Source organism: Rhineura floridana, chromosome 10, assembly GCF_030035675.1.
Source record: "Rhineura floridana isolate rRhiFlo1 chromosome 10, rRhiFlo1.hap2, whole genome shotgun sequence".
Taxonomy (NCBI): Eukaryota; Metazoa; Chordata; class Lepidosauria; order Squamata; family Rhineuridae; genus Rhineura; species Rhineura floridana.
This window is the reverse complement of record NC_084489.1, coordinates 7713399-7739231: the sequence shown is the minus strand read 5'-3', so window position 1 is coordinate 7739231 and position 25833 is coordinate 7713399. Positions and strand designations below refer to the sequence as shown.

The 25833-nt window shown below is 42.4% G+C and overlaps 1 pseudogene; it reads right to left on the bottom strand.

The window, feature by feature from the left end:
• Positions 1-16984, bottom strand: part of LOC133365499 (coiled-coil domain-containing protein 85B-like) — a 45746-nt pseudogene extending 28762 nt beyond the window's left edge.
• Between the last annotated feature and the right edge of the window lie 8849 nt (positions 16985-25833).

Here is a 25833-nt window from a genome sequence, read left to right as displayed (position 1 = left end):
TTAAAATACACAATGAAATAACCCTATCAAAACAAACATCCATTATTAAATATGCAATAAAACAATCATATTAAAAGAGCACAGTAATTAAAACAGGAGATTCTAATCAAGAGATAAGGCAGGGCTGGATTTAAATTTCTTGTGGCCCTAAGCTATAACATGAGTGAGGCCTTTCCCTCTTCAACAAATAAAATTTTTAAATGCAAAATAGGGCTGTACAATTAAACTGAACTTGATAGTAATGTAATATAGGTATTAAAATGCAAGTTATATGTGTGCACATTCTTTATTTAGGAGTTTGTCAAACACATAGCACAATTAAACAATATAAGGTTATAACATATAAATTAGATATTAATTTATATATACACACAGGCTGCTTACACGCCCACCCACCCTCAACCGCCTGTGGGGGGCATGAAAACAAGGCCGACTTGGCCCACAAATGCGTCCTTCGCGCCTCTGCCACACCGAGCACCCAAATGGTGCCAACCATGCGGCTGCCAAAACTGAGGCCAGGGGCGGCAGCTATACGGAATGGACTAGTCTGGGATGGCCCGCACGCTGCCCTCCCAACCGCCCATACAAGAGCAAAGAACAGAAAACAAAAAATTCTGGCCAGACAGCTGCCAAGCCTGCGCTTCTGCAGAGGATCGGGTCACCGCCGCCGCCAGACCCGGTTCTGGGAAGGATCAGTGCCGTGCCAGACCCAGTCCTGGGAAGGATCAGTGCCGCCGCCGCCACCACCACCACAAAAGCTCCACATGCGCCCAGTCAGTGCCAAAGGAGCCATGCCACACCACTGATGCCACCAAAATTCAAAGGAGGGTGGGAAGCCGGTGGCACTGGTTTAAGTACCCCTTCAGCCACCATGTATCCCACTGCATGCTGCGTAGGCACACCAATGCCGAGCGTGCACCCCCCCCCATGATGGTGGCTCCTGCTTCGGCTGTGGCCGCAAATCTCACCCCTTAGCCTGGTAAGTCCCTGGCACGGAGTGGGGATTTTGCAAGAATCCAAAAGGCTGCATGTGTACGACGTTCTATAGAATTGTTTACTGTTTACTGTTGTCGGCAAGTGAGCCGCAACAATGATACTCAATACGTACCAAACATTATCTTCATTTTGTATGATGTTTATGGTTTCCCGGTGGCAATGTTGTAAATGTCTTTCTTCCTTTCTCTCTTTCTTAAGCGAGGCCCCTTGTAATGTGAGGCCCTAAGCTGTAGCTTGTTTAGCTTGCACGTAAATCCAGCCCTGACATAAGGGGAATTTCTCTGTTAGTTGGTGTATCTTCAAAAGCCAGCAGAATGCCAGTATAGATGGGGCCTCTTGTATTTTAGTAAGGAGACCATTCTATAGCGCTGGTACCACTGCTGTGTTTTGCTGATGTTCACGTGCATTAATAAAACACATTATAAGAAATTTGATACAACTGTGTTTAATTAATGCCAACATGTGTCAGTAATATAACTGGGGGCTAGGAGAGAAGGAAAGCCGCATCAAACTACTCATGCAGACTGATCTGATCAACATTCAAAATGAAAATAGAGGTTTTCTAATGAACTGGTTCCACTTCGAAACAAAATAATTTGAAATTCCAAATTCTGGGGAGAAATTTAGGTGAAAAATTCTGAAGCATTTCTAAACTTATGGCACTCATCTTCTAGCCACCAGTTTCTGCTAAAGAAGCATCTTTAGCTAGTGTGGTGTAGTTCCATGAAGCTCACTGGGTGAGCTTGGGCCAGTCACAGTCTCTCAGGCCAACCTACCTCACAATGTTGTTGTGAAAATAAAATGGAGAAGAGGGAGAACCATATATGCACCTTGAGCTCCCTGGAAGAAAGATGCAATGGCAATATAGCAATAAATAAATAAATATTGGCTAAACAACATCCTAAATATGAGTTTCTCTTCACTTGACTTCAAAACAGTCTTCTTATTACAATATCCACGAGCTGGGACAATAGAGCAGAAGAAGCAAACAATGCATCAGGAAACATTTGCTGGCAAATGAATATTTTTCAAGGCAAAGGATCCAAATGGCAAGATGTGGAGTCTGATTGTCCCATGAAAGAAGTGTAACTTCTTTTTGCACTTGAAATAGCATTTGTGATGGGAGCCAAATTTCACTTCAACCTCAACATCACCCTAGAGGCATCCTGCCGTGTGTGCCCTCCACAGATTATCAGCATCTCCTCTTTCACAGTATTCCCCTTTGAAATACACTATATTTAGTATTTCAAAGACTCACATGAAGGAAACACAATTTTAAGCTTACACAGCTAAGTAGACTAGACATAAAATGCATGAGATCATATAAGATATTTGAAAATGACTGAAAGGGAATGTTTTTCAAGCATCTGTTAGCTATGATTTTTTAAAAAATAATAATTCCCAATTCATTTTGTTATGGCTATGACCTCATCTCAGGTGGTTTAAGAAGTCCCTTCTGAAACGTAATTAGGCAAGAAAAACATACACATTAAAACAGAAGGAATTGGAAGCCTGGCTTGAATTTGGAGGAAAGGATGCATGGGAAAAGCCAGGTGGGAGCATTACTGGGCTCCCTAGCAGCATAGATGGAGGAATTTTCAAACATAGAGGGTGTACTGAACAACATCCACGGATTTCAAAGAGAGTTGCCCATTTTCGTTGCATCTCAGAAATGAACCCTCACAAGTATATGATCTGGAGTGTATGACTATTCATAGCAAACCACTTGTTCATATTTTAGAAGAAATAAAAAATAATGTTTGAGGGTAATAAAACAGCCCCCACAATGATATGATTTGATATTTGAATAAGGGATAACAACATACATGTATAGTACCTTGAACTATAACTTGGGGCTTAGTTGAAGATTATGTTCCAAATGCTTGCTTGAACCACAGCAGAAATAAAAGGGTGTCTTTTCAAACACACAAGCAGGAAACTAGAAATTACCATTTTGTTTTAGGCAGATCAAGTGTACTGTGAGCATTCTGTTTTACCTGCCTCTTCTTCATTACGGTATGATTACTATGGATCAGGTCTGCAAGCACTTTGGGCAGACCTGTTTGTTCCTTTCACTGCCTGTGAAAAAGGCTAGGGAGCAACTTACTTTTGCTATGTAAATTCCACCAAAATGACCTTCTTGTGAAAAAGGACACTCCTACCAGTCACAAAGTTTGGAAGTATTCATCATGCAGGCTGAGCATTGTGAGTCTTAGGCTGTGCCCACACCAGGGCATTCATGCATACATGGGTTACTGTGCACCTTTGACTACACATGAGTGATTTCATGCCTCTGCAGTCTCTCTCAGTGTTTCCTGTCCACACTAGCGGATGGTCCTTGATGGGTGTGTTGTTATTCTCTCTCCTTAATTAGTTCTTTCCCACCCGCCATAAGTTCTGGAAACCTGAGATCTATTGTGGGCATACAGGCAGGGATTTGTTTGGGGGGACCTTACCTCTTTTTCTCTTTTTTATTTTTGAAACACATGTTTTCCAATATAATAGATTTGCACAAAAGAGCAGCAGCAACAACAACAATTAGTGTGTGTATGTGTGTGTTGGTAGTCATGCCTGCAGGTATTTGTTTAGTTGTGACAGGCAAGAATTTGGAAGACTCACAATGAAAGGGTGCTGCTTCTTTTCCCCCCTTCCTTTCCTGCCTCCTATAGCTGCAAGGGTAAATTCTATTTTTATTTTTAATACAGCTGTTTTGCATAAAAGCAGTTCTATGCAAAAGAGCTGTTTTTAAAACTAAAATTAAAACACAGAGGATGTGCAGTGGAAAAGGGAAAGCTGCATCTTTTCCTTTGGGCTGATGGAAACAAAATGGAAGTAGGGGGCGTGGTGATGTAGAAAAGCCGGTCCACAAAATGCACTTCAGTGCATGCACAGTTGGGTATCATGGGTTTTTATATTGGATTTTATGCCCTTACTGGATTATCTGTGGATTGGGAAAATCCAATTTTAGCAGGGGGAAATTTCAGACTGCTACTTAGATGAAGCAGATGCTGTGTGGATGCTGCAAAGACAGAAAGAGAGACAAGCAGCTGTAAATCCACATTAAACTCCAGTGTGAATGAGCCTTAACTTCCTTCTCCGAAGCTACTGAGAACATGGAGTAAGGGCATGGAAGCATATAGGGTGATTACTCCCAAATTTAACAGTGGAGAGTGTGATCAGTTGCCACTGTGCACTCCAGTGTATGGTCCAGTCCTAAACCATCTCTCCTTGAAACGTGGACTCGCAACAAATGTGTTTTGTTTTGTATTATGTTAAGTAGTTAAAACTTCATCTTGTTGCCAGCTACCAATCCTTGCTAGCTGTGGTCTTTCCCACAGCTGCTTCCCAGGGATTGAACCTGGGATTGCTGCTGTGTTACAGTTCTCCCTGTGAAATGTCCATTATAAGAAATGTGTGATATGTGGATTCATGCTATATTTGTCTTCATTCTTTAATTTCATACATGACGGAGATCACCATTTAAAACATGAATGGGCCCCATTGTACAATCACCAATATAAATCACAGCTGCTATATCATGAATCTCAACCAAAAAACCCCTCAGTGATGGAAAGGGCTTTTGAGATCCCAAGAATGAATTTCAGATGTTTGCACAGTCCTTGGAGGTGCACTGCAAATCACGTCAGGGAAATTGTGCCAGGTGTTTGGAGTTTCATGCCTGTTGCTTAAGCAACACTTATCATTTCAAAAAGTCTTTCCTCAAAGCAGTTTCACCAAAGGGAGCAAAGAAATGACAGAGAGTCACATCAGAACAGCAAAACAGAAGCCTCATCCAATAAAAAGTCTTGGCCATTGATTTGGTCTCCATTACCATGTCTAAAAGCCACAGTTCCAGGTTTGTTTTTGCTTTCAACATTGTTTCAATCACACCCTGGAATGGGCAAAAGAAACACAGGAATGTTGGTGTCATTCTAAGATGCGCTCATGCGAGATAGGAATGAAACCCAAGAGTCTTGGCCAATACGCCACACAAACTGAGTGTTCGCCCCAGTAGCAGAATGGCTAACCTGTGGCTCTCCAAATGTTCAGCTGGACTACAACTCCCATCATCCCTTACCATTGGCCATGCTGGTTGGGACTGATACGAGTCCAACAATATCTGAAGGACCATGGGTTAGTCACTCCTGCCCTACAATATCCTACTGTTCTCAGAATCCTCTGTAATCTGCAGAAGATACACAACACAACTCAGGTTTCCTGAGCAAAGAAAGATCAAGGACTACCTGACAGAGAAAAAGATGGAATGGGCAAATGATTGTGTACAAGTCTGTTCTTCAGCTGAACAGAACTTAGGTCTTCAAGAAATTTTGAACCCAGAAAGGCTGACTACTTGCAAAATCATAATCTCTATCACTTCTGAAGTAAATGTTACTTTTGTTTCAAAATAATGGCAAATGACAACCCTTTAGCAAAATGTATGGGCCCTATCTAAGGACAGGGCTCTAAAATCAATATAGCCTTGCCACAGTTTTGCATACTTTCTGAGGGGCTGCCTGTGAAGATGGTTTGGAAATTGCAGTACAAGATGCTGATTCCAAGAGTTTTGACTGGTGTCTCTGGCCATTGCCCATAACATAAGTTTTGTGAGATCAGTACTGGCTGGTAATTCTAATGTATGAAGAGCTTTTTAGACTGTGGACTTAACCATTTGTCAGAGCCCTGGGATTGATGGTGTGTGGAGAGGGGGGGCTGATCACAGTGTAAGGAGTCAAAACACAGCCTTCTTTGGAGTTATGGAACTCCCTCCCCTCAGAGGGGAAGTGGGGAACCTTTTTCAGCATAGGAAGGGCCACATTTGCTCATGGGCATCGTTCTGCAGTCTTCATGCTAGTGGTATGTGGGTTGTGAGGCAAAAGCAGGCAGCACAATGGATGTGACTCTTACCTTTGTACAGTAGTCTACATTCCAGTCATGTAAATGTCAGAGGTTTTTTATTATACAGCCATGAGAGAATATTATAGCCAGCGTGGATTTTTCACATTCTGCAATGTTAAATTGAAAATACCCCCATGCCATTCTGATGCTTCCTATAAGCTCATTTCAAAATAAAACTTAGAGTCCTGAACTCAGAAACACTTGCTTAATAACCCTCTCAATTTTCAAGGCGACAAACAAAACAGTCAGAAAGAATCGACAGTTCAAAGTCTAAAGGGGGGGGGAACCCAGAACCATTTTGGACTTTTTTCTGTCAGAGTTCTCATAATCTGTTGAAATTCATTAAAAATCAGCCATGTTCAAGAGTACCTGTAATCCTCTTACTGACCTTGCCCAAACTCTGACCTTTATCTTCTGCAGTTTAAAAGTTTAAAAAATGCCTGGGTGATTTTTAATTAATTTAATAAATTTTGCATTGAACTGAATGATAATGTTGGGCATGCTCAGTAAGAACCAACTGTCAGTGTTCTAAAAGCCAGACGCACAGCTTCTGGGCTTGCCTAATAGGGGGCCACACCCACACCAGACTTTGATTTCACGTGAGACAGTCATGGCTTCCCCCAAAGAATCCTGGGAAGTGTAGTTTGTGAAGGGTGCTGAGAGGAGACTCCAGTTCCACTGAGAGAGCTCCAGTGGCCAGAGTGGTTTAACAGTCTGTGAGTGGAACAGGGCATCTCCTAGCAACTCTCAGCACCCTTCACTAACTACACTTCCCAAGATTCTTTGAGAGAAGCCATGTTTGTCCAAAGTGAAAGGTCTGGTGTGGATGTGGCCTGGGACAGCTTTGGTTTCAATTTGGGTGGGAGGCTACATGTGCCTGCTGTAGAATAAAAAGGTGGGGGAAACACTGAAAAAGAATAATACTGTTCAAAATGTTTTAATTTTAGAAAGGAAAGGGGCTTCCCCTCTGCCCAGTGCCCACCCACCCAATCTCCTCCCCTCCCTCCTCCAGGTCAGTGTTGGACTACGACCTGGGAGACCAGGGTTCGAATTCCCACACAGACATGAAGCTCACTGGGTGACCTTGGGCAAGTCACTGCCTCTCAGCCTCAGAGGAAGGCAATGGTAAAACTACTTCTGAATACCGTTTACCATGAAAGCCCTATTCATAGGGTCGCCATAGGTCAGGATCAATTTGAAGGCAGTCCATTTCTATTTTCAAACATGATTGCACAGAAATAAATCCCACTGAACTCAAAAAGTATGCAACTGATCAAACCCACCCTCCCTTCTCCTCTCTCCTATCCCCTCCCTCTTGCCCCTTTCCTCCCCCCTCCTCCTCTAATCTCCTCCTTCCCCCTCTCCCTCCACCCCCATGGTCAGTTTCACCTATCTTAAGCATGATTGCACAGGAGTAAATACCATTGAACTCAATGAGCATGCAAATGATCAAACCTGCCCTCCCCTGCCCCTTTCTTTGCCCCTCCTCCTCCCATCCCCTCCTCTCCCCTCCCCTCCTTCTGCTCCCCTCTCCTCTCCCCTCCCCTCCCCCATGGTCAGTTTTACCTAGTCTAACCATGATTACATAGGAGTAAATACCATTGAATTCAATAAGCATGCAAATGATCAGACCTGCCTTTCCCCTCTCCTCTTCCTTCTTCCTCCTTCCCTGCCCACTCCAGCCATCTCTCCCTCCCCCCCCCGGTCAGTTTTGCCTATCCTAAGCATGATTGCACAGGAGTAAATCCCACTGAACTCAAACATGCAAATGATCAAACCTGTCTTCCTCCCCTCCCCCTTCCCCACCTTCCTGCTCCCCTCCCCCTCCTCCCCTCTCTCCTCCTCCTCCCCTCCCCATCCCCTGTGGTCAGTTTCACCTATCCTGATTGCAGAGGAGTAAATCCCACTGAACTCAGTAAGCATGCAAATGATCAATCCATTCTCAGCAAACTTGCAAAGGATCCCATTTCTTACCTCCAGGATTAAAAAGCAGAGAAATTCACTAATAGGCAAAAAACCTTGCGGTTTAAGAATGTACCTATAGCCCACAGTGTCAGCTCTCCACTGCGTCAGCAGTGCCGGTGGGGGCTGGAAATGCCTGGGTCGTTGGCAGGGAAAGAAACTCCTTAGCCGGCAGTCTGGTCGTAAATCTGCCAGGCCTATGAGGAGGGAATCTGATAAGGGCCAGGCCTGTCCGAAGCTTACTTGCCGAGTCAGAAGTCCAGAAGCGAGGTCAGTAGAGGTCCGGGATCAATTGCCAAGGGGTCAGTCCAAGAGACGTTGCAAAGAAACCAGGAATACACGAAGTCACGCCTGACGTTGCAGTCAGCAACCAGCTGAAGCCAAGGGGTGCCTTATAAGGAGCAGGTTTGACAGCAGGTGTGAGCCCTCAGCATTTGGGCCTTAAGGGGACAGGCCAGCCTCTCTTCTGCCTGACTTTCTGCTGTCTACGTTCTGCAGGTGAGGGGGGAGTATCCTGTTCACTGTCTGTGTCTGGCTGCAGGGCCTCTGCTGTATCTGAGGTGCTCTGCAGCTGAGGGGGAGAAGGAGCTGGATTCTCAGGAGGTTCCTCTGTGGCTCCTTCTGGGTCTGCTGCTCCTGGGCCTGCTGCTGTTACTCCCGAGTCGTCCTCATCGGAGGAGTCCTCTGACGGGGCCATGACACTCAGGTATTTCTATCAAATTTTAAAAAGCAGGGAAATTAGGCAGCTATAGTGAATGCACCAGGGGAGCAGGAGACCTGACCACCTCTCTGAGATATTGGACTGCCCCACAAATTGGTCAAAATGTAAACACCATTTGGGTTGGTCTTTCACAGTCCAATCCACTTGCTGTGTAGCTTGCAAGAATTTGGTAACATGTGCCTCTGAGCATGTGGTGAGTGGTGGCAACACCTGCAATCAGCCCAAATAATAATAATGTGCTGTGCTGATCTTGTTTTAGCCGGGAGGAAGCAACATTATTAAGACAGTTGACATAGTTCAGATGGTCACTTTAAATATGTCTGATTCACTTTGCAATTTTAGTGAAATTTCCTATAGGAAATCATTTTCTTTTGCTGCTATTTCTGTGAATATGTGAAGTACAGCAACACTTTGCAAAATGTACACTAAAAAAAGTCCAAAAACAATTGTGGAATAATGGAACTGATTGTTCTGCAGAATAGTTTCCAATGGACATGAGGAGTGTCTCAGTTTGCACAAGATAAAACAGTGAGAGGAGAAATATATTCTAGCAAAATTCTAGGTGTGCTCTATGTTTTTTATTGACTGTGCCCACCTTGCCTTAAATGAAGTGGTTTAAACATAGCAACCTGAAAACATGCATCTTGGGCAGGCTAAGTTTGTTTTTTTCAACAGCTAGAGTCATTCCTGAAGTAGCAACATATTGTAATCAGTCTGATTTTACATCAAACTGCAGTTTCAGATTCAACTGTTAATGCATCCAAAATAGAAATAGAACATAACGTCCAATTTGAAACACAAATCACCATCATATGACACTGACCAATAAAAACGCTTTGAAATTAATAAAAATAAATTTGATACAGGTTTCTAGGATGAATAATGAGAGAAATAAAATTTTCTAGATTAGATTCTTTGTAGAAACAATAGTAACACAGGAAAAAGCAAAGTAAGAAGAACACCGACAAATGTACAAAAATGTCATTCTCCATCTTTGGAGATGACAGGTACTACCACCACTCACCGTATGCTCAGAGGCACGTTACCAAATTCCTGCAAGCTACACAGCAAGTGGATTGGGCTGTGAAAGACCAACCCAAATTGTGTTTGCATTTTGACAAAATTGTAGGGCAGTACAATATCTCAGAGAGGAGGTCAGGTCTCTTGCTCCCCTGGTGCATTCACTATAGCTGCCCAATTTCCCTGCTTTTTAAAGTTTGATAGAAATATCTGTGGGCTATAGGTACGTTCTTAAACCGCAAGGGTTTTTGCCTATTAGTGAATTTATATTTATTTAACAAAATTTATATACTGCTTGATTGTAACAGAACCTCTAAGTGGTTTATAAGAAATATTAAAAATATCAGTAAAAAAAGTTAAAAAAAATAATTAAAACATTTAAAGACAATTAAAATTAGCCATAAGCTAAAAAAGAGATTAAAACCCATCAACATCTGTGTGTCTGGAAAAGCTTGCCTAAACAAAAATGTTTTAAGCAGGCACTGAAAAGAATACATCAAAGGTTCCTGCCTGATGTCAATAGGCAGGGAATTCTAAAGTGCAGGTCCTGCTGCCTCCCCCACATTCTCCATCTCTATCCTTGCAATATCACAATTCGAAGACATATTCCAGCCAGGCAAAGCACATGAGAATGTAGAGTCAGGCTGCTGCAGATGGAGTGGGGGTGGGGGCAGAGCTTGGAAAAGTTACTTTTTTGAACTACAACTCCCATCAGCCCCAGCCAGCGCCATGCTGGCTGGGGCTGATGGGAGTTGTAGTTCAAAAAAGTAACTTTTCCAAGCTCTGGGGTGACCTAGGAGAGTCCCAAGGACGGGCTAGAGAAGCCTATAGGGCCACATTAGACCCCTGGGCCTGAGGTTCCCCACCATGGATGGCCATGACGCTGACGGAATTTTACTGGAGAGGAAAGACATTTTCCCAAGTTATTTTCCTCAGCCTTCATCTCCCTTGTGCTGTATAACAGTTTTACTGTTGATCTTTCAGTTGTATTTTATTATTTGTGTTCTTATTGTTTTGATTCATACCTGTAAACCACTTCCTGGTCACTTGTGACAGTAAACCAAACCTATACACAAACAAATTAAAATAGTACATTTCCATTGTCCCCAGTCAGAGCTTGGAAAAGTTACTTTTTTGAACTACAACTCCCATCAGCTCCTGCCAGCATGGCCACTGGATTGGGCTGATGGGAGTTGTAGTTCAAAAAAGTAACTTTTCCAAGCTCTGTCTGCCCTACAACAGGGGTTGCCAGCGTGGTGTCTGCAGGATCATGTGTCCCTCCCTCCATTGAACTTACACTTGATTTGAAGCCAATAAAATAGGTTGTGGTGTGTTTGGCTGCAGTGTGTGTGTGGTTCGCATGAGTTTCTCTGATTAGCAAATATACCCATGAGCCCATAATGGTTGACAACCTCTGTCCTAGAATGTGGATCCTTATTGGACGATATGCATATATCAAAGCCCAAGCAATTTCTTCCCTCTCTTGCTCTTAAACCTTTCTTCCGGATTCTCCCTCTTCTGGTTATGTTTGGTTTAAAATGCAAGAGAAACAGCTTAGTAGTTCTATTTCTTAGCAGAATATATATTTTGCAAAGGGGAATGAGAATTAACCAGCCCTCCTTCCCCTGATGCAGACTAGCTGAATAAAAACAACAGAGATGGTCTTCTTTGGTAATAAGTATTAAGAATGTTTACTCACAACCTTTCATATGTTCAGGAACGATAGGCTCTAGCTTGGAGAGAAAAGATAGAAGTAGGTAGTAGATTTAGTCCATGATTGGGATCGTCTGGGAGAGAACCTGTGGAAGCTTCTCTCTCCTGTGGCTTAATGGAGAATTATGCTAATAAGAGAACAACATCTCTTAACAAAGAAGAGGATGATAAAAAGGGAAAATAGCACCTATCAATAGAAAGTTACATCATAGTAAACAAGCACAGAGGTGTTCCCAAATTCTGGCTAGAAGGGACATCTCCCTATTAAAAGCATGCAAGCTTGCTTATTCCAACAGTCTTCCTCAAGATGGCATGTAAGAACCCCAGAGCCCCATCTTGACTCGGTTGTGGAAGCGGCCTCTTGGCAATGGTTTTGTCAAAATGTCTGCTGGCATTTCTGTACTTGGACAGTAGTCCATCTCAATTATCCTTTTTCTGTCAGCTCACGCACTATGTGGTATTTAATTTGTATGTACTTAGTGCATGGTGTAATTCTCTCAGTCTGAGAAAGTCTAGTACAACTCTGGTTGTCTTCCATCATCTGAATTGGCCTTTGTGCTCTTATTCCAAAGTCTTTTAGCAATCGGTTAAGCCAAATGACTTCTTTGCATGGTTCCTTGGCAGCTATGTATTCAGATTCTGTGGAAGAAAATATCTTGCTTGTGACTGGCCCGGGAGATAGGTCCATCTCCTTATGTAAACAAGAAACCACTAGTGGATTTGGAGTCTGAACTGTGTCCAGCCGAGTCTGCATCAGTGTAACATACAAGTTTTGGATCGCTTTTAGCTGGCAATCTCAGCTTAAAGTTCATTGTCCCTTTCAAGCACCTAGCCATTCTTTTGACAGCAATCCAGTCTTTTTGTGTGGGTGTGCCAGTTTTCCTACTTAAAATCCCTATGACACTTGCTGTGTCGGGTCTGGTGTTGGTTGCTAAGTACAGAAGTTTCCCTATTGCTGTTCTGTACTGGTTGTTATTTGGTAAAGGTTCACCCAAATCATTGTCTTTAAGAAAGTCTGTCACCATGGGTGTTGCTACAGGGTAGGCATCATTGAGTCCTAGAGTCTCTAAAAATTCAACAATCTTTTGCCTTTGGTTGAGGAGATAGGAGCCATCTCCTACCCTTTCAGTTTTGATGCCTAGGTAGTATGTTGCAGTGCTCAATTATTTGACTTCAACAACTTTGTTTAAATGATGTACAATTTCTGTGTAGTCCTGGTCTCACTGAATTGCTAGAATCAGATCATCAACATAAGTCAGGAAAAAAGTCAAATTTCCATCTTTGCTTCTGGTGTACAGGCATTGGTCTACCTCACCTTGCTTGAAGCCTTGCTCCTTGAGCATTTTATCCAGTTTCTCATTCCAGGCCCTTGCAGCTTGTTTCGATCCACACAAGACCTTTTTAAGTTTACAAACAAGATGGGCTTGCTTCTGGTCCATGAAGCCTTGGGGTTGCTGCATATATAACTCCTCTGTTATTTCCCTATGCAGAAAAGCAGTGTTCACATCGAGGTGTCTGACGTACGTCTGTTTGGAGGCTGCCACATTTAGTAGCATTCTTATGGTGCTATGTTTAACAACAGGATCAAACATTGCACCATAATCTTCTCCGTATTTCTGCAGGAACATAAGAACATAAGAAGAGCCTGCTGGATCAGGCCAGTGGCCCATCTAGTCCAGCATCCTGTTCTCACAGTGGCCAACCAGGTGCCTGGGGGAAGCCCGCAAGCAGGACCCGAGTGCAAGAACACTCTCCCCTCCTGAGGCTTCTGGCAACTGGTTTTCAGAAGCATGCTGCCTCTGACTAGGGTGGCAGAGCACAGCCATCACGGCTAGTAGCCATTGATAGCCCTGTCCTCCATGAATTTGTCTAATCTTCTTTTCAAGCCATCCAAGCTGGTGGCCATTACTGCATCTTGTGGGAGCAAATTCCATAGTTTAACTATACGCTGAGTAAAGAAGTACTTCCTTTTGTCTGTCCTGAATCTTCCAACATTCAGCTTCTTTGAATGTCCACGAGTTCTAGTATTATGAGAGAGGGAGAAGAACTTTTCTCTATCCACTTTCTCAATGCCATGCATAATTTTATACACTTCTATCATGTCTCCTCTGACCCGCCTTTTCTCTAAACTAAAAAGCCCCAAATGCTGCAACCTTTCCTCGTAAGGGAGTTGCTCCATCCCCTTGATCATTCTGGTTGCCCTCTTCTGAACCTTTTCCAACTCTAGAATATCCTTTTTGAGATGAGGCGACCAGAACTGTACACAGTATTCCAAATGCGGCCGCACCATAGATTTATACAACAGCATTATGGTATCGGCTGTTTTATTTTCAATACCTTTCCTAATTATCGCTAGCATGGAATTTGCCTTTTTCACAGCTGCCGCACACTGGGTCGACATTTTCATCGTGCTGTCCACTACAACCCCGAGGTCTCTCTTCTGGTCGGTCACCGCCAGTTCAGACCCCATGAGCGTATATGTGAAATTAAGATTTTTTGCTCCAATATGCATAATTTTACACTTGTTTATATTGAATTGCATTTGCCATTTTTCCGCCCATTCACTCAGTTTGGAGAGGTCTTTTTGGAGCTCTTCGCAATCCCTTTTTGTTTTAACAACCCTGAACAATTTAGTGTCGTCAGCAAACTTGGCCACTTCACTGCTCACTCCTAATTCTAGGTCATTAATGAACAAGTTGAAAAGTACAGGTCCCAATACCGATCCTTGAGGGACTCCACTTTCTACAGCCCTCCATTGGGAGAACTGTCCGTTTATTCCTACTCTCTGCTTTCTGCTTCTTAACCAATTCCTTATCCACAAGAGGACCTCTCCTCTTATTCCATGACTGCTAAGCTTCCTCAGAAGCCTTTGGTGAGGTACCTTGTCAAACGCTTTTTGAAAGTCTAAGTACACTATGTCCACTGGATCACCTCTATCTATATGCTTGTTGACACTCTCAAAGAATTCTAATAGGTTACTGAGACAGGACTTTCCCTTGCAGAAGCCATGCTGGCTCTGCTTCAGCAAGGCTTGTTCTTCTATGTGCTTGGTTAATCTAGCTTTAATAATACTTTATACCAGTTTTCCAGGGACAGAAGTTAAGCTAACTGGCCTGTAATTTCCGGGATCCCCTCTGGATCCCTTTTTGAAGATTGGCGTTACATTTGCCACTTTCCAGTCCTCAGGCACGGAGGAGGACCCGAGGGACAAGTTACATATTTTAGTTAGCAGATCAGCAATTTCACCTTTGAGTTCTTTGAGAACTCTCGGGTGGATGCCATCCGGGCCCGGTGATTTGTCAGTTTTTATATTGTCCATTAAGCTTAGAACTTCCTCTCTCGTTACCACTATTTGTCTTAGTTCCTCAGAATCCCTTCCTGCAAATGTTAGTTCAGGTTCAGGGATCTGCCCTATATCTTCCACTGTGAAGACAGATGCAAAGAATTCATTTAGCTTCTCTGCAATCTCCTTATCGTTCTTTAGTACACCTTTGACTCCCTTATCATCCAAGGGTCCAATTGTCTCCCTAGATGGTCTCCTGCTTTGAATGTATTTATAGAATTTTTTGTTTTTGGTTTTTATGTTCTTAGCAATGTGCTCCTCAAATTCTTTTTTAGCATCCCTTATTGTCTTCTTGCATTTCTTTTGCCAGAGTTTGTGTTCTTTTTTATTTTCTTCATTCGGACAAGACTTCCATTTTCTGAAGGAAGACTTTTTGCCTCTAAGAGCTTCCTTGACTTTGCTTGTTAACCATGCTGGCATCTTCTTGGCCCTGGCGGTACCTTTTCTGATCTGCGGTATGCACTCCAGTTGAGCTTCTAATATAGTGTTTTTAAACAACTTCCAAGCATTTTTGAGTGATGTGACCCTCTGGACTTTGTTTTTCAGCTTTCTTTTTACCAATCCCCTCATTTTTGTGAAGTTTCCTCTTTTGAAGTCAAATGTGACCGTGTTGGATTTTCTTGGCAATTGGCCAGTTACATGTATGTTTAATTTAATAGCACTGTGGTCACTGCTCCCAATAGGTTCAACAACACTTACATCTCGCACCAGGTCCCGGTCCCCACTGAGGATTAAGTCCAGGGTTGCCGTCCCTCTGGTCGGTTCCATGACCAACTGATCTAGGGAATAGTCATTTAGAATATCTAGAAACTTTGCTTCTTTGTCATGACTGGAACACATATGCAGCCAGTCTATGTCCGGGTAGTTGAAGTCACCCATTACTACCACATTTCCTAGTTTGGATGCTTCCTCAATTTCATATCTCATCTCAAGGTCTCCCTGAGCATTTTGATCAGGGGGACGATAGATCGTTCCCAGTATTAAGTCCCTCCTGGGGCACGGTATCACCACCCACAACGATTCTGTGGAGGAGTCTGCCTCTTTTGGGGTTTCGAGCTTGCTGGATTCAATGCCTTCTTTCACGTATAGAGTGACTCCGCCACCAATACATCCTTCCCTGTCCTTCCGATATAGTTTATATCCAGGGATAACCGTATCCCACTGGTTTTCTCCATTCCACCAGGTCTCGGTTATGCTCACTATATCAATGCTCTTCTCTAAGACCAAGCACTCCAGTTCTCCCATCTTGGTTCGGAGGCTCCTAGCATTAGCGTACAGGCACTTGTAAGCAGTGTCTCTCTTCAAGTGTCTTTGGCACTTGTGGTTAGGCCTGTGGTAATTTTGCTCTTCTGAATTTATATCCTGTGCCCCTGCTCTCACAATGCCTACTTCTAGGCCTACCCCTTTTAAAATTTCATCATTTCTTTGGTTTTTATCCCAGGGGGGAGGTTTATTCCGAACCGGACCTTTCTCAGCTCCTGTCGGGTAAAGGAAACCTTTAGCATCTACAGTAAGGCTCAACTCATATGGCAGGTTACGTTCCAGGCCCCTGCCGAGAAGCAAAAACTGCCAAAAAGTGGGGCCGTACTGTATTCCAGCCGCTGAGCTCCAGCTGACAGCAATCAGCTGTAGCATGGGGAGCTCCAGACGCCATGCTCCAGCTGACAGCAATCAGCTGTAGCACGGGAAGCTCCACCCGCCACTCATCAGCTGTAGCATGTGATCAGCTGTAGCGCGGGGAGCTCGCGCTACAGCTGATTGCTGTCAGCTGGAGCTCCCTGCACTACAGCTGATCGCCTCATATTAGCAGAACACCAAAAAGTGGGGTGACGAAAAGTGGGGCCGTACTGTAGTCTTGCTTTGTAGCATTCAATTTCTCCTCTTGCATCTTGCTTCACCTTGAACACCCATCTGCATCCTATGGCTTTCTTGCCTGGTGGAAGCTCTGTCCGGGTCCACATCTTATTCATGTGCAGGGCATCTGTCTCCTGAGCAGCTTTTCTCCACTGAGTGGCCTCAGCTGCTGGCAGCTGCTTAATCTCCTCCCAAGTTGACGGTTCACTGGGTAGTGCCACCTTTGCGAGATAGGACAGGCGTAGAGATGGTACACCTTTGTTGGTTCGCGATGAGCACCTGGCAGCCTGTTCTGGCATCTGGTATGGTTCTGCAGTATCTTCCAGCCCAGTCATCTCAACATCGTCATCTGCGTCTGTACCACTTTCAGCCTCTGACTCATTTTCTGCAGTCTCTGCCTCTTCCTTCTGCTCAAGGCTTGGGTCAGGTTGTGCAAATGTCTGTAGTGTTACTGGTGTCCCATATGTGGTCACTGGCATATCTATGAGAGACTGGACATGGTATCCTTGCTCTTCTGAGAAATCTAGCACAGTCCCTCTTTTGTCAGCTCTGCATTGCTCATCAAAGTAGACAATGTGTCTTATGCTGACTTTGCCAGTTTTCATGACTCTGTAGCCTTTGCTGTGAGGAGCATCGCCAAACAACACAGTCTGTTCTGTCCTGGCATCTAGTTTCTGCCTCTTTTGTTTTGCTAGGTAAACAAAAGTGATACTCCCAAAAACTCAAATATGTCCCAGGTTTTGAATTCTACCATGCCATAACTGTAATGGTGTATGCGTGGTGCCCTTGGTTGGCAATTTGTTCTGGAGTTACATCACAGTGACAATCGCATCACCCCAGAGTCTGCTGGGTAAATCAGCATCAGCCAACAAACATTTAGTCATTTCCAGAAGAGATCTGAGTTTCCTTTCAGAAATTCTATTCTGCTCAGGAGTATGGCTGACAGTTCTCCTGTGCAAAATGCCTTGATAATCGAGGAAGCTTTGTGTATGGTGTGAGATAAACTCACTACCATTGTCTGTTTGTATAGCCTTTTCTCTCAAACTGACCATCAAAACGTATTTCTTCAGCATCTCATGCCTTTCACTCTTCTCCTTTAGTAGGAAGGTGACACAATATCTTGAAAAATCATCCACAAAAATTATAACATATCTGTTCTTCCCAAGTGAGGGTATGTTAAATGGTCCACAGAGGTCACTGTGTATAAGATCCAGCACCTTGGTGGAAATGATGTCGTTGCCACAAAACTAAGCTGGTCTCATCCTTAAATACAATGGTTGCATTTGCTTGTTCAGCTGAAGTACTAAGTTCATAAACACCATTATTTTCAAAAGTGTGTGCAAACAAAACATTATTTTTGGTTACTGTACACTTTCCATTCTGGAAATGTATTGCAAATCCTTTTTTGCGTAAAGCAAATATACTCAGCATACTGCAACTTAATTCAGGAACAAACAAAACATTGTCTGCTATGTTTTCTATAGTTTTATCAGGTAATTTGCATTCTAGAACAACAGTACCAGCTCCATGAATTTCCATGTGTTGGCCATTTGTAGTTTTGATTTCTCCTTGAGTATTTCTGTCTATGTCATCAAGGAAAGCATCAGTAAAAGTACTATGGTTTGTGCAGCCACTGTCAATTATTCAGTTGCTTGATTTTGGCTTATAGTTATTTGCCATCAGACCTTTATGTATTAAAAGGAAATTGCTCCCTTTGGGTCCTGCTTTCTGAGGTCTTTTGTTACGTTATGATGCTGGAATCACCTTATAGTTAGTTACTGCAAATGTTATTTGTTATCTAATTTTGAGAATTGTTATTTAATTTTGAGAACTGTATTATTTTATTGATGCATTATGTTTTATCGATGTATTATGTTCGTGTTTTTTTTGTAAGCCGCCTTGAGGGCCTTTGGGCCATAAGGCAGGGTAAAAATTTAATAAATAAATAAAATAAAATAAATAAATGATCAGGTAAAACATGCTGTCTTTGTTCTCTCTGTTTGAAACTTGGAGAACTACCATTGGTTGAGGAGCTCTTGGGTGTGGGGCATTGCTTAGCATGGTGGCCTCTCCCACCACAGGTAAAACAGCATTGTGATTGGCTCTTGGGCAGGGCTTTCACCCTATCCTTGCCACTGGCCAGGTAATTTGAGCCACTTGCTGTGGGTGACTTAGAAGGGCATTTCTACTCAATACATTCCTTTCTAGCAATTGCCTGTTCAAAGTTAATTTCATGTTAAAAGAGAAACAAATGGTTCAAATTTCTGCCCCAATGTGCCCATAAGGAAACCCAACTTCTGTTGGTCATTAAATTCATGTCCAGTTAACATCAATTTGTCAAGTATGGTAACCAAAGAAGTTACATGCTTTTCACAATCTTTCTTTCATTCCATTCTCAGTTTCACCATTTCTCTGATCCATACTGTTTGAGATTTGAAACTTGTAAAACCAAATGAGGCTTGAAAGCCATCCAGCATTTCTTTAGCTGTACTACATTCCCTTAGTTGAATCAGCTGCTCATCTCCCAGGGAATCAAAAATAATAGCTTTTACAATGGCATTTTTCTTTTCCCAATCTCTTATCCCTTGGCCATTTCCCTCTGGCTTTGGGTTTTCAATACAGGAATAACCTTCATTTGCTTCTTGTGCAATTTTTATTCTAACTTTCCGTTGCTGAAAATTAAGACCACTTAGCTTTTGCATTTTTCTGGTAAAAACTCTATTGTCTTGCAAATACATTCTTTATCGCTGGTCTGAGAAGAGCTTGGTTGCAAAAACAACTCAGAAAAACAGCAGCAAAAAGTTTATTTAAGCTAGTGTCTGATATTGGGGGGAGCAAACACGCTTAAAAAATAAAATAAAATCCTGAAAAATCTGATTTAATTCTCTGCTTATCTGGGCCCATAACCTGTTTGGTTTAAAATGAAATAGAAACAGCTTAGTAGTTCTATTTCTTAGCAGAATATATATTTTGCAAAGGGGAATGAGAATTAACCAGCCCTCCTTCCCCTCATACAGACTAGCTGAATAAAAACAACAGAGATGGTCTTCTTTGGTAAAAAGTATTAAGAATGTTTACTCACAACCTTTCATATGTTCAGGAACGATAGGCTCTAGCTTGGAGAGAAAAGATAGAAGTAGGTAGTAGATTTAGTCCATGATTGGGATCGTCTGGGAGAGAACCTGTGGAAGCTTCTCTCTCCTGTGGCTTAATGGAGAATTATGCTAATAAGAGAACAACATCTCTTAACAAAGAAGAGGATGATAAAAAGGGAAAATAACATCTATCAATAGGAAGTTACATCACAGTAAACAAGCATACAGGTGTTCCCAAATTCTGGCTAGAAGGGACATCTCCCTGTTAAAAGCACGCAAGCTTGCTTATCCCAACACTTACTTCCTCACAGCACTTTCTCTATATCTATAATGACAATCTGAGATCAACCAGGCAGGGAATATGAGAGACCATATTCCTTTAAGCAGCTGAATGACAGATATAATCACTAGACTTCAAAAATGTGAATCACTATGTGGCAATCTGTAAGATACTGGAAAAGAAGAGCGTGGTAGTAGAAGCCTGATAAAACAACAAGGAGCACGAGTAACTCTGCTTTAGCCTGCAATTAATGACTCAAAATCATAATACTAAAATGAGATTGTGCTGACAGATTAGTCTGTTGCAGTTAAATATACTGCTTTGCTCTCTTTCAGTCTCCCTATTTTATCACATGGGATAGAGTGAAGACGCAAAGTCTGGCAGCTTTTTTCTACACTAATTGGAAACTCTGTAATGGAAGATTCCAGTAGTCCTGTTGGGACAAAATCACACTAATCCAGTGTAGATGAAATGAAGTCATAAAAACAAAACTGCAGTTAGGATTGATTTCAGAATAGGACTGAATTTGAATATTGGTAGAAAGAAGGTGTCAGAGACTACAATCAACGTGAAAATCTCAAATGCCAGATCGGATTTAGAGCTGAATCAAGGTTTTACCTTGGGTGATAAGCAGCAGATTCTGGGTGGACAAAATATCATTAATAGGCATTATCCTTTGATTATTAAAAATTTTAGACCACATGTTAACAACTTAAGAATGCAAGAAGATCCTTGCTGAATCACACAAGGGTCCATCTCCTCTAGAATTCTCTTTCCAATAGTGGCTACTGGCTAGATGTCCCCAAGAAGTCCACAAGCAGGCCGTGAAGGTACAACAGCCTACCCAATTTCTATGTCCCCTGGTACCTGGTATTCAGAGGATCCTGAAAAAAAAACACAGAAACAATGACTTCAGCGGTGGGCTAGATGCACAGACAGGGTAATCTCCAAACCATTTAAACCTGCTAATTTGAATGTAAGCCTTCTTCATCCGATTGAAGTCAATGGGATTTGTATTTGAATATTTGCCTCTGAGTCTGGAAAACATCTCGTTTATTATTATTCCAGCTTGTAGATATTTATTTACTTGCACAGAAAGACAAAAGTGGGCTTCCCTCCATATGGATTAACCTTCAAGTCAGGAAAAACATGGACCACGTAACACATGGATAGTGTTGCAACTTCTTGCTTTTGGGATGCACACTGGAGAAACTGGTGTATTCATCAGCTTTCTGATAAATGTGTATCTGACATATAAATAAACAAAAAGAGACACTTCCAGAATATCAACCCTACTCATTTATTTCATTATACATAACAAAATAAAAGTACATAATATACATAAATATGTACACTATAGATTACATAGGTTTTACAGTCATTCCTAGGGATTGTGAGGGAAGCACTGGGCATCTAACTAGTAACCAGGCTATTGTTCTTTGGGGGAGTCTATGACAGCTAAACTGGTTTTTAAAAGCAATATAAATTTGCAGTGTAGATGTACACTTTTGTTTGAAAAAGTATGTGGAACGTGTTTTTCGAACTGGGTTGCAAGCCTGTTTTAGTTCAAGAACAGCAGAAGCCATTTGCTGAGTGCAACCTTAGTTCTCTCATGAAAGGAAGCCAAGTATGAACAGTCCTCAGTTTTCAGGGTTGTTTGAGAAACTGGTTAAGATTCATGAATATTATAAAATCAAGAGATAAAGTGGATATCTCAGCAAAACAGTCTTCCTTTCTCCAAAATGTATTAGATTGTATCACCATGGAAATCCCAAAGACAAGAATTTTCAAACGTTCTGTAGGCTGATCCTTCACTGTTCCCATGGCACAATTACAGCCTTTGGTCCTTAAAAGATTATTGTGGGGTGTGTGTTTTAAAATCCTCTGCTACTAATTAGAGACTCTGATCTGAAAATGATATAGTTTGCCAGGTGGAATATGCATGAAGACTGAAGTTTGGACAACTACAGGAGAGAGACTATACTTTTTGGAGAGAGGTGACGGTGTTACAAGACAGGCATAATTGCCTATGAGGCACACACTCATTTTTGCTGCCCCATATTTGCCTCTCCTCAGACAGGCTTTGCTTGTTTATGTAGTGCTTCTAGGATTTGTCTAGCAAGGCCCAAGCATCGGGTAATCAGAGGCATACTGCCTTTAACACGAAGGTTCCATTTTAGCAATCATGGCTAACAGCCATCTATTGAGTACCCTCCATTCATTTGTTTAATCCCAGTGGAGGCTGATCCATCAGGGTGAATGGAGCACTACCTCACCAACTTCCATCTGTTCTCAGTCCACCCACCTTCTTACTTCCCACCAGTCCAGGGGATGGCAGTGCCTACCTGTCAACTTCCTTATTCTTAGTTTCAACTGTTTTCATGTAGAGCTCAGCAGGGAGGAGGATAGGGACAAAACTATAATTAGTTGGCTCTGCCTATCATTGGCTCTGACTCTACCTACTGTTTGGACTCCCTGCCTTCTGCTCTACCAGTCACAAAGGGCACCAGCCATCCAATAGTCTAATCCAATAGTATCCTGAATTCTTTAGTCTAATTCATTTGTCTTGGCTGTGCTAGCTGGGGCTGATGGGATTTGTAGCCCAAAACATCTGGAAGGCACCAAGTTAGAGAAAGCTGGTCTAATCTTTTATAGCTTTATGAGTAAATGCCTGTCACCACACCCAGTGCAAAGAATTCCTTAAATGAATTATGTATTTTTTTATTTTGGAAAAAAAATCCATTTGTTTCAGCTGAATCTCTTGCCAATCAATTACACCGGATGTTTTATGAGAAAAAGAAAGTTATTTCTGTTTACACACACTCTCCATATATTTCCCTGTTTTATATACCCTTACTATTTTCCTCTGTAGTCATCTTTTCCCTTGTCCAAGAAATGATGGACAAAGCGGTTCAAAAAAGCTTAATGGGCTTCCCACAGTCTCCCATCCAGGTTCTGGGAAGCATCAAACCTGCTTACCTTCTAAGATTGAAATACATAGTTCCCTTCCAACTGTTCTCCTGGGCAAAATTTAGGGCAAGAATAAGAATTAAGTAAGTGTATGTCAGGATGTTCATGAATCAGGAAAGAAAGGATATTCTAGTTCAATTTAAAAGAAGTAAATGAGCATCAACTGTAATCTTTACCCTCCATTTTTGAGAAAAGCCAGATTATGAAGTAGGAACGGTTAGTAATATAAAATGTAATATAAAATGTGATCTTTCAGCCTCTTACATTAAGATCTGGAAGTTCAAACACCAGATTAAGGCTGCTTTCACACATGGAGCTAATAGTGCTAGTTTAACGGATTAAAAAGTTAGCGCTTTGTTCCAGATTTCAAAAATCCCTTTCATACTGCAGTACCTGTTATACCGGCATTTTGTGCAACAGTCTTTCACACACAGATCAGAGTTCCCCCCCCTCCCTTCATTCGGCCTCACGCAACACCGGATGAGCAGGTCTTCATCTACCTTTGGTTTGAGGCCTGTTCTTTCAGTACGTGGGGGGGGTTGAAAGAGGTGCGATCGTGATCGCGATCAGCTGAGAGGTGCGGCAGCGCAGCAGCAGAGGCTCTGGTTGAGCACAAGCAGCAGCAGCACAGGGGCTGCTTCCAGAGCTTGGAAAAGTTACTTTTTTGAACTACAACTCCCATCAGCCCCAGATAGCATGGCCACTGGATTGGGCTGATGGGAGTTGTAGTTCAAAAAAGTAACTTTTCCAAGCTCTGCAGTGCTTTCACACATGGGGCTAATAGCGCTAGTTTAACAGATTAAAAATCTAGCGCTTCATTCTGGATTTCAAAAATCCCTTTCACACTGCAGAACCAATTTAGCGGCATTTCGCCCAATGGTCTTTCACACAGCACTCTCACCTACCGCAGCCGTTAGAAGACTGCTTCTTTTCCCTCCTTTTCTATTCAAAAGCTCTGCTTGTTCCTTCTGCATGAGGGGGGCTTGAAAGAGGCGCGATCGCAATCGTGATCAGCTGAGAGGCACGGTAGCGCAGCAGCAGAGGCTCTGGTTGAGCACGAGCAGCACAGGCTGCTCTCAGGAACAGCTGGGATCGGCTGGGAGGCGTGGCGGTGGCAGCAGTGCGTGAAGGCTGCATGTTGGGACAGCTGTTGGTAAGGGCGGCAATGCACTGCATGCTGGGATGGCTGTCACGTGAGCAGCGGCAGCTAGCGCAAAACTCCCGCAATCTTCCGGGTTCCCAGCCTGCTATCGGAATTTTTCTGGTATCATTTATTGCGGAAATTAGCGCGAAACTTCCACTACATTCCACCAGAATTCCGGAGCTACCCGTTATGTCATGTGAAAGCTCAAATTTAATGCGCAAATTAACTGGAAATAAATCGTCAGAATAACGGAATAAAGTGCGGTGTGAAAGCACCCTAAAGAAAACACTGCTGTTCTGTCAATTTGTATATGGAATCCTCTCCTTTCATTCTGTCCCCCTATAGCACAAGCAAGACAGTGCCTAGAGTAGGCTATGCAGATAGAAGCAGAAACATTCACAAATGCATTGAGTTTAGGGGAAATCTCTAAAGAAATGTGATGGCTAATACATACTGTCATTATGTTAAAGAGTATATAGAGATATCCTAGGAAACTCCATTTTGATCTGCTTCACACGAGTGTTGAGTGAAGCCCTTTGAAATTATTTTCAGACTCATATGGGAAAACATTTGGAAAAGCAGAGGTTGAAGGAAAATAGCCAACAAGGTTCCAGGAAGGGAAGGTCATCACACCTCACTAACTCAGTGGAACTCTTTAAAGAGTTTTTGCTGCTGGAGAAGACAAGAGAGGATACAGTGAACATCATATTCAACACTAAGAGTTTCTGAAAGCCAAGGTGCATGTTCACTTTGGAAAGTAAAGTACAAGCTGTCAAGTTTATGAAATTAAAGGGGGAAACACCACTCATCACATTAGAATGAATTGGAGGGAGGGGAAAATTCCTAAAATGGGAAGTAAGAAAGAACTGTGAGACAGAACTACTCATATCACTGAGCAAATGACAGCCTTTACAAAACTAGCAATGTAAAAACAACAGCAGCAGCTACAAAAAGCTACTACTATTGCCCCTTAAAACTGTCCTGCATGTAAACCATCTGTTCAGGAGTTTCAAGGCAATGTGACATTGAGCTTCAAATTACCAACAAGTAACCACTGAAAAAGGAAGAAAATTTTCTCCAGTCTAACATGTCTTCCTTATTTTTGGCATTTGCATATTCAGAACTTTAAAAGCCACCCCTTTCTGTTTCTTCTCAGTGCTTTCTTCTATCTACTGAAGCTTTGAAGTACCCAGTTTATTGCCCCTTCAAATCTCTTCCACAGCTGCTGGTTTTTTGGTGCCTAGTCCTCCCACTCATCTTTTATTCAGCACATTATTTTATTGTGTACTTGGACTTCAGCATTCTTCTCTACTGTCTCCCATACACTTTTATTTTACTGGTAGTTAGACATTCACTTTGACCCAGTTGCTTCAACAATGATGCTTCCCAGTACTGAGTCCCTTACAGCCTTCTTTAGCTATATGTTTGTACCCTTTGCTTTCCTATCTTTCCTTCATGGTATAAACCAGGTAAGTTCACATACTTGGAGCTCTTTTACACACGACAGAGCAGAAAGTCCAGGTGCGCCACCAAGCCTACACTTTGATAAGGATCCCCAATGAGTGTACCTGAATGGTAAGAGTTGTCATTTTTAGGTATGCATTTAACACATATTTAATGTAGACATAAAAATGAAGGTCAGGATCCAAATACCTGTGAGTCCACAAGGCTTTAGTCTTTCTCTCTCACTCCCTCTTCAAACAGCAACACCCTTCCTCATATATGTCCATGTATGAAATTGAGAGGAGTTTTGAAAACAAATGTAGCCTGGAGATTAGCTGTTGAAAGAAAAAAGTGAAATCCCACTGGGCTAGCAGAAAGCCCTTGCATGACCTGATG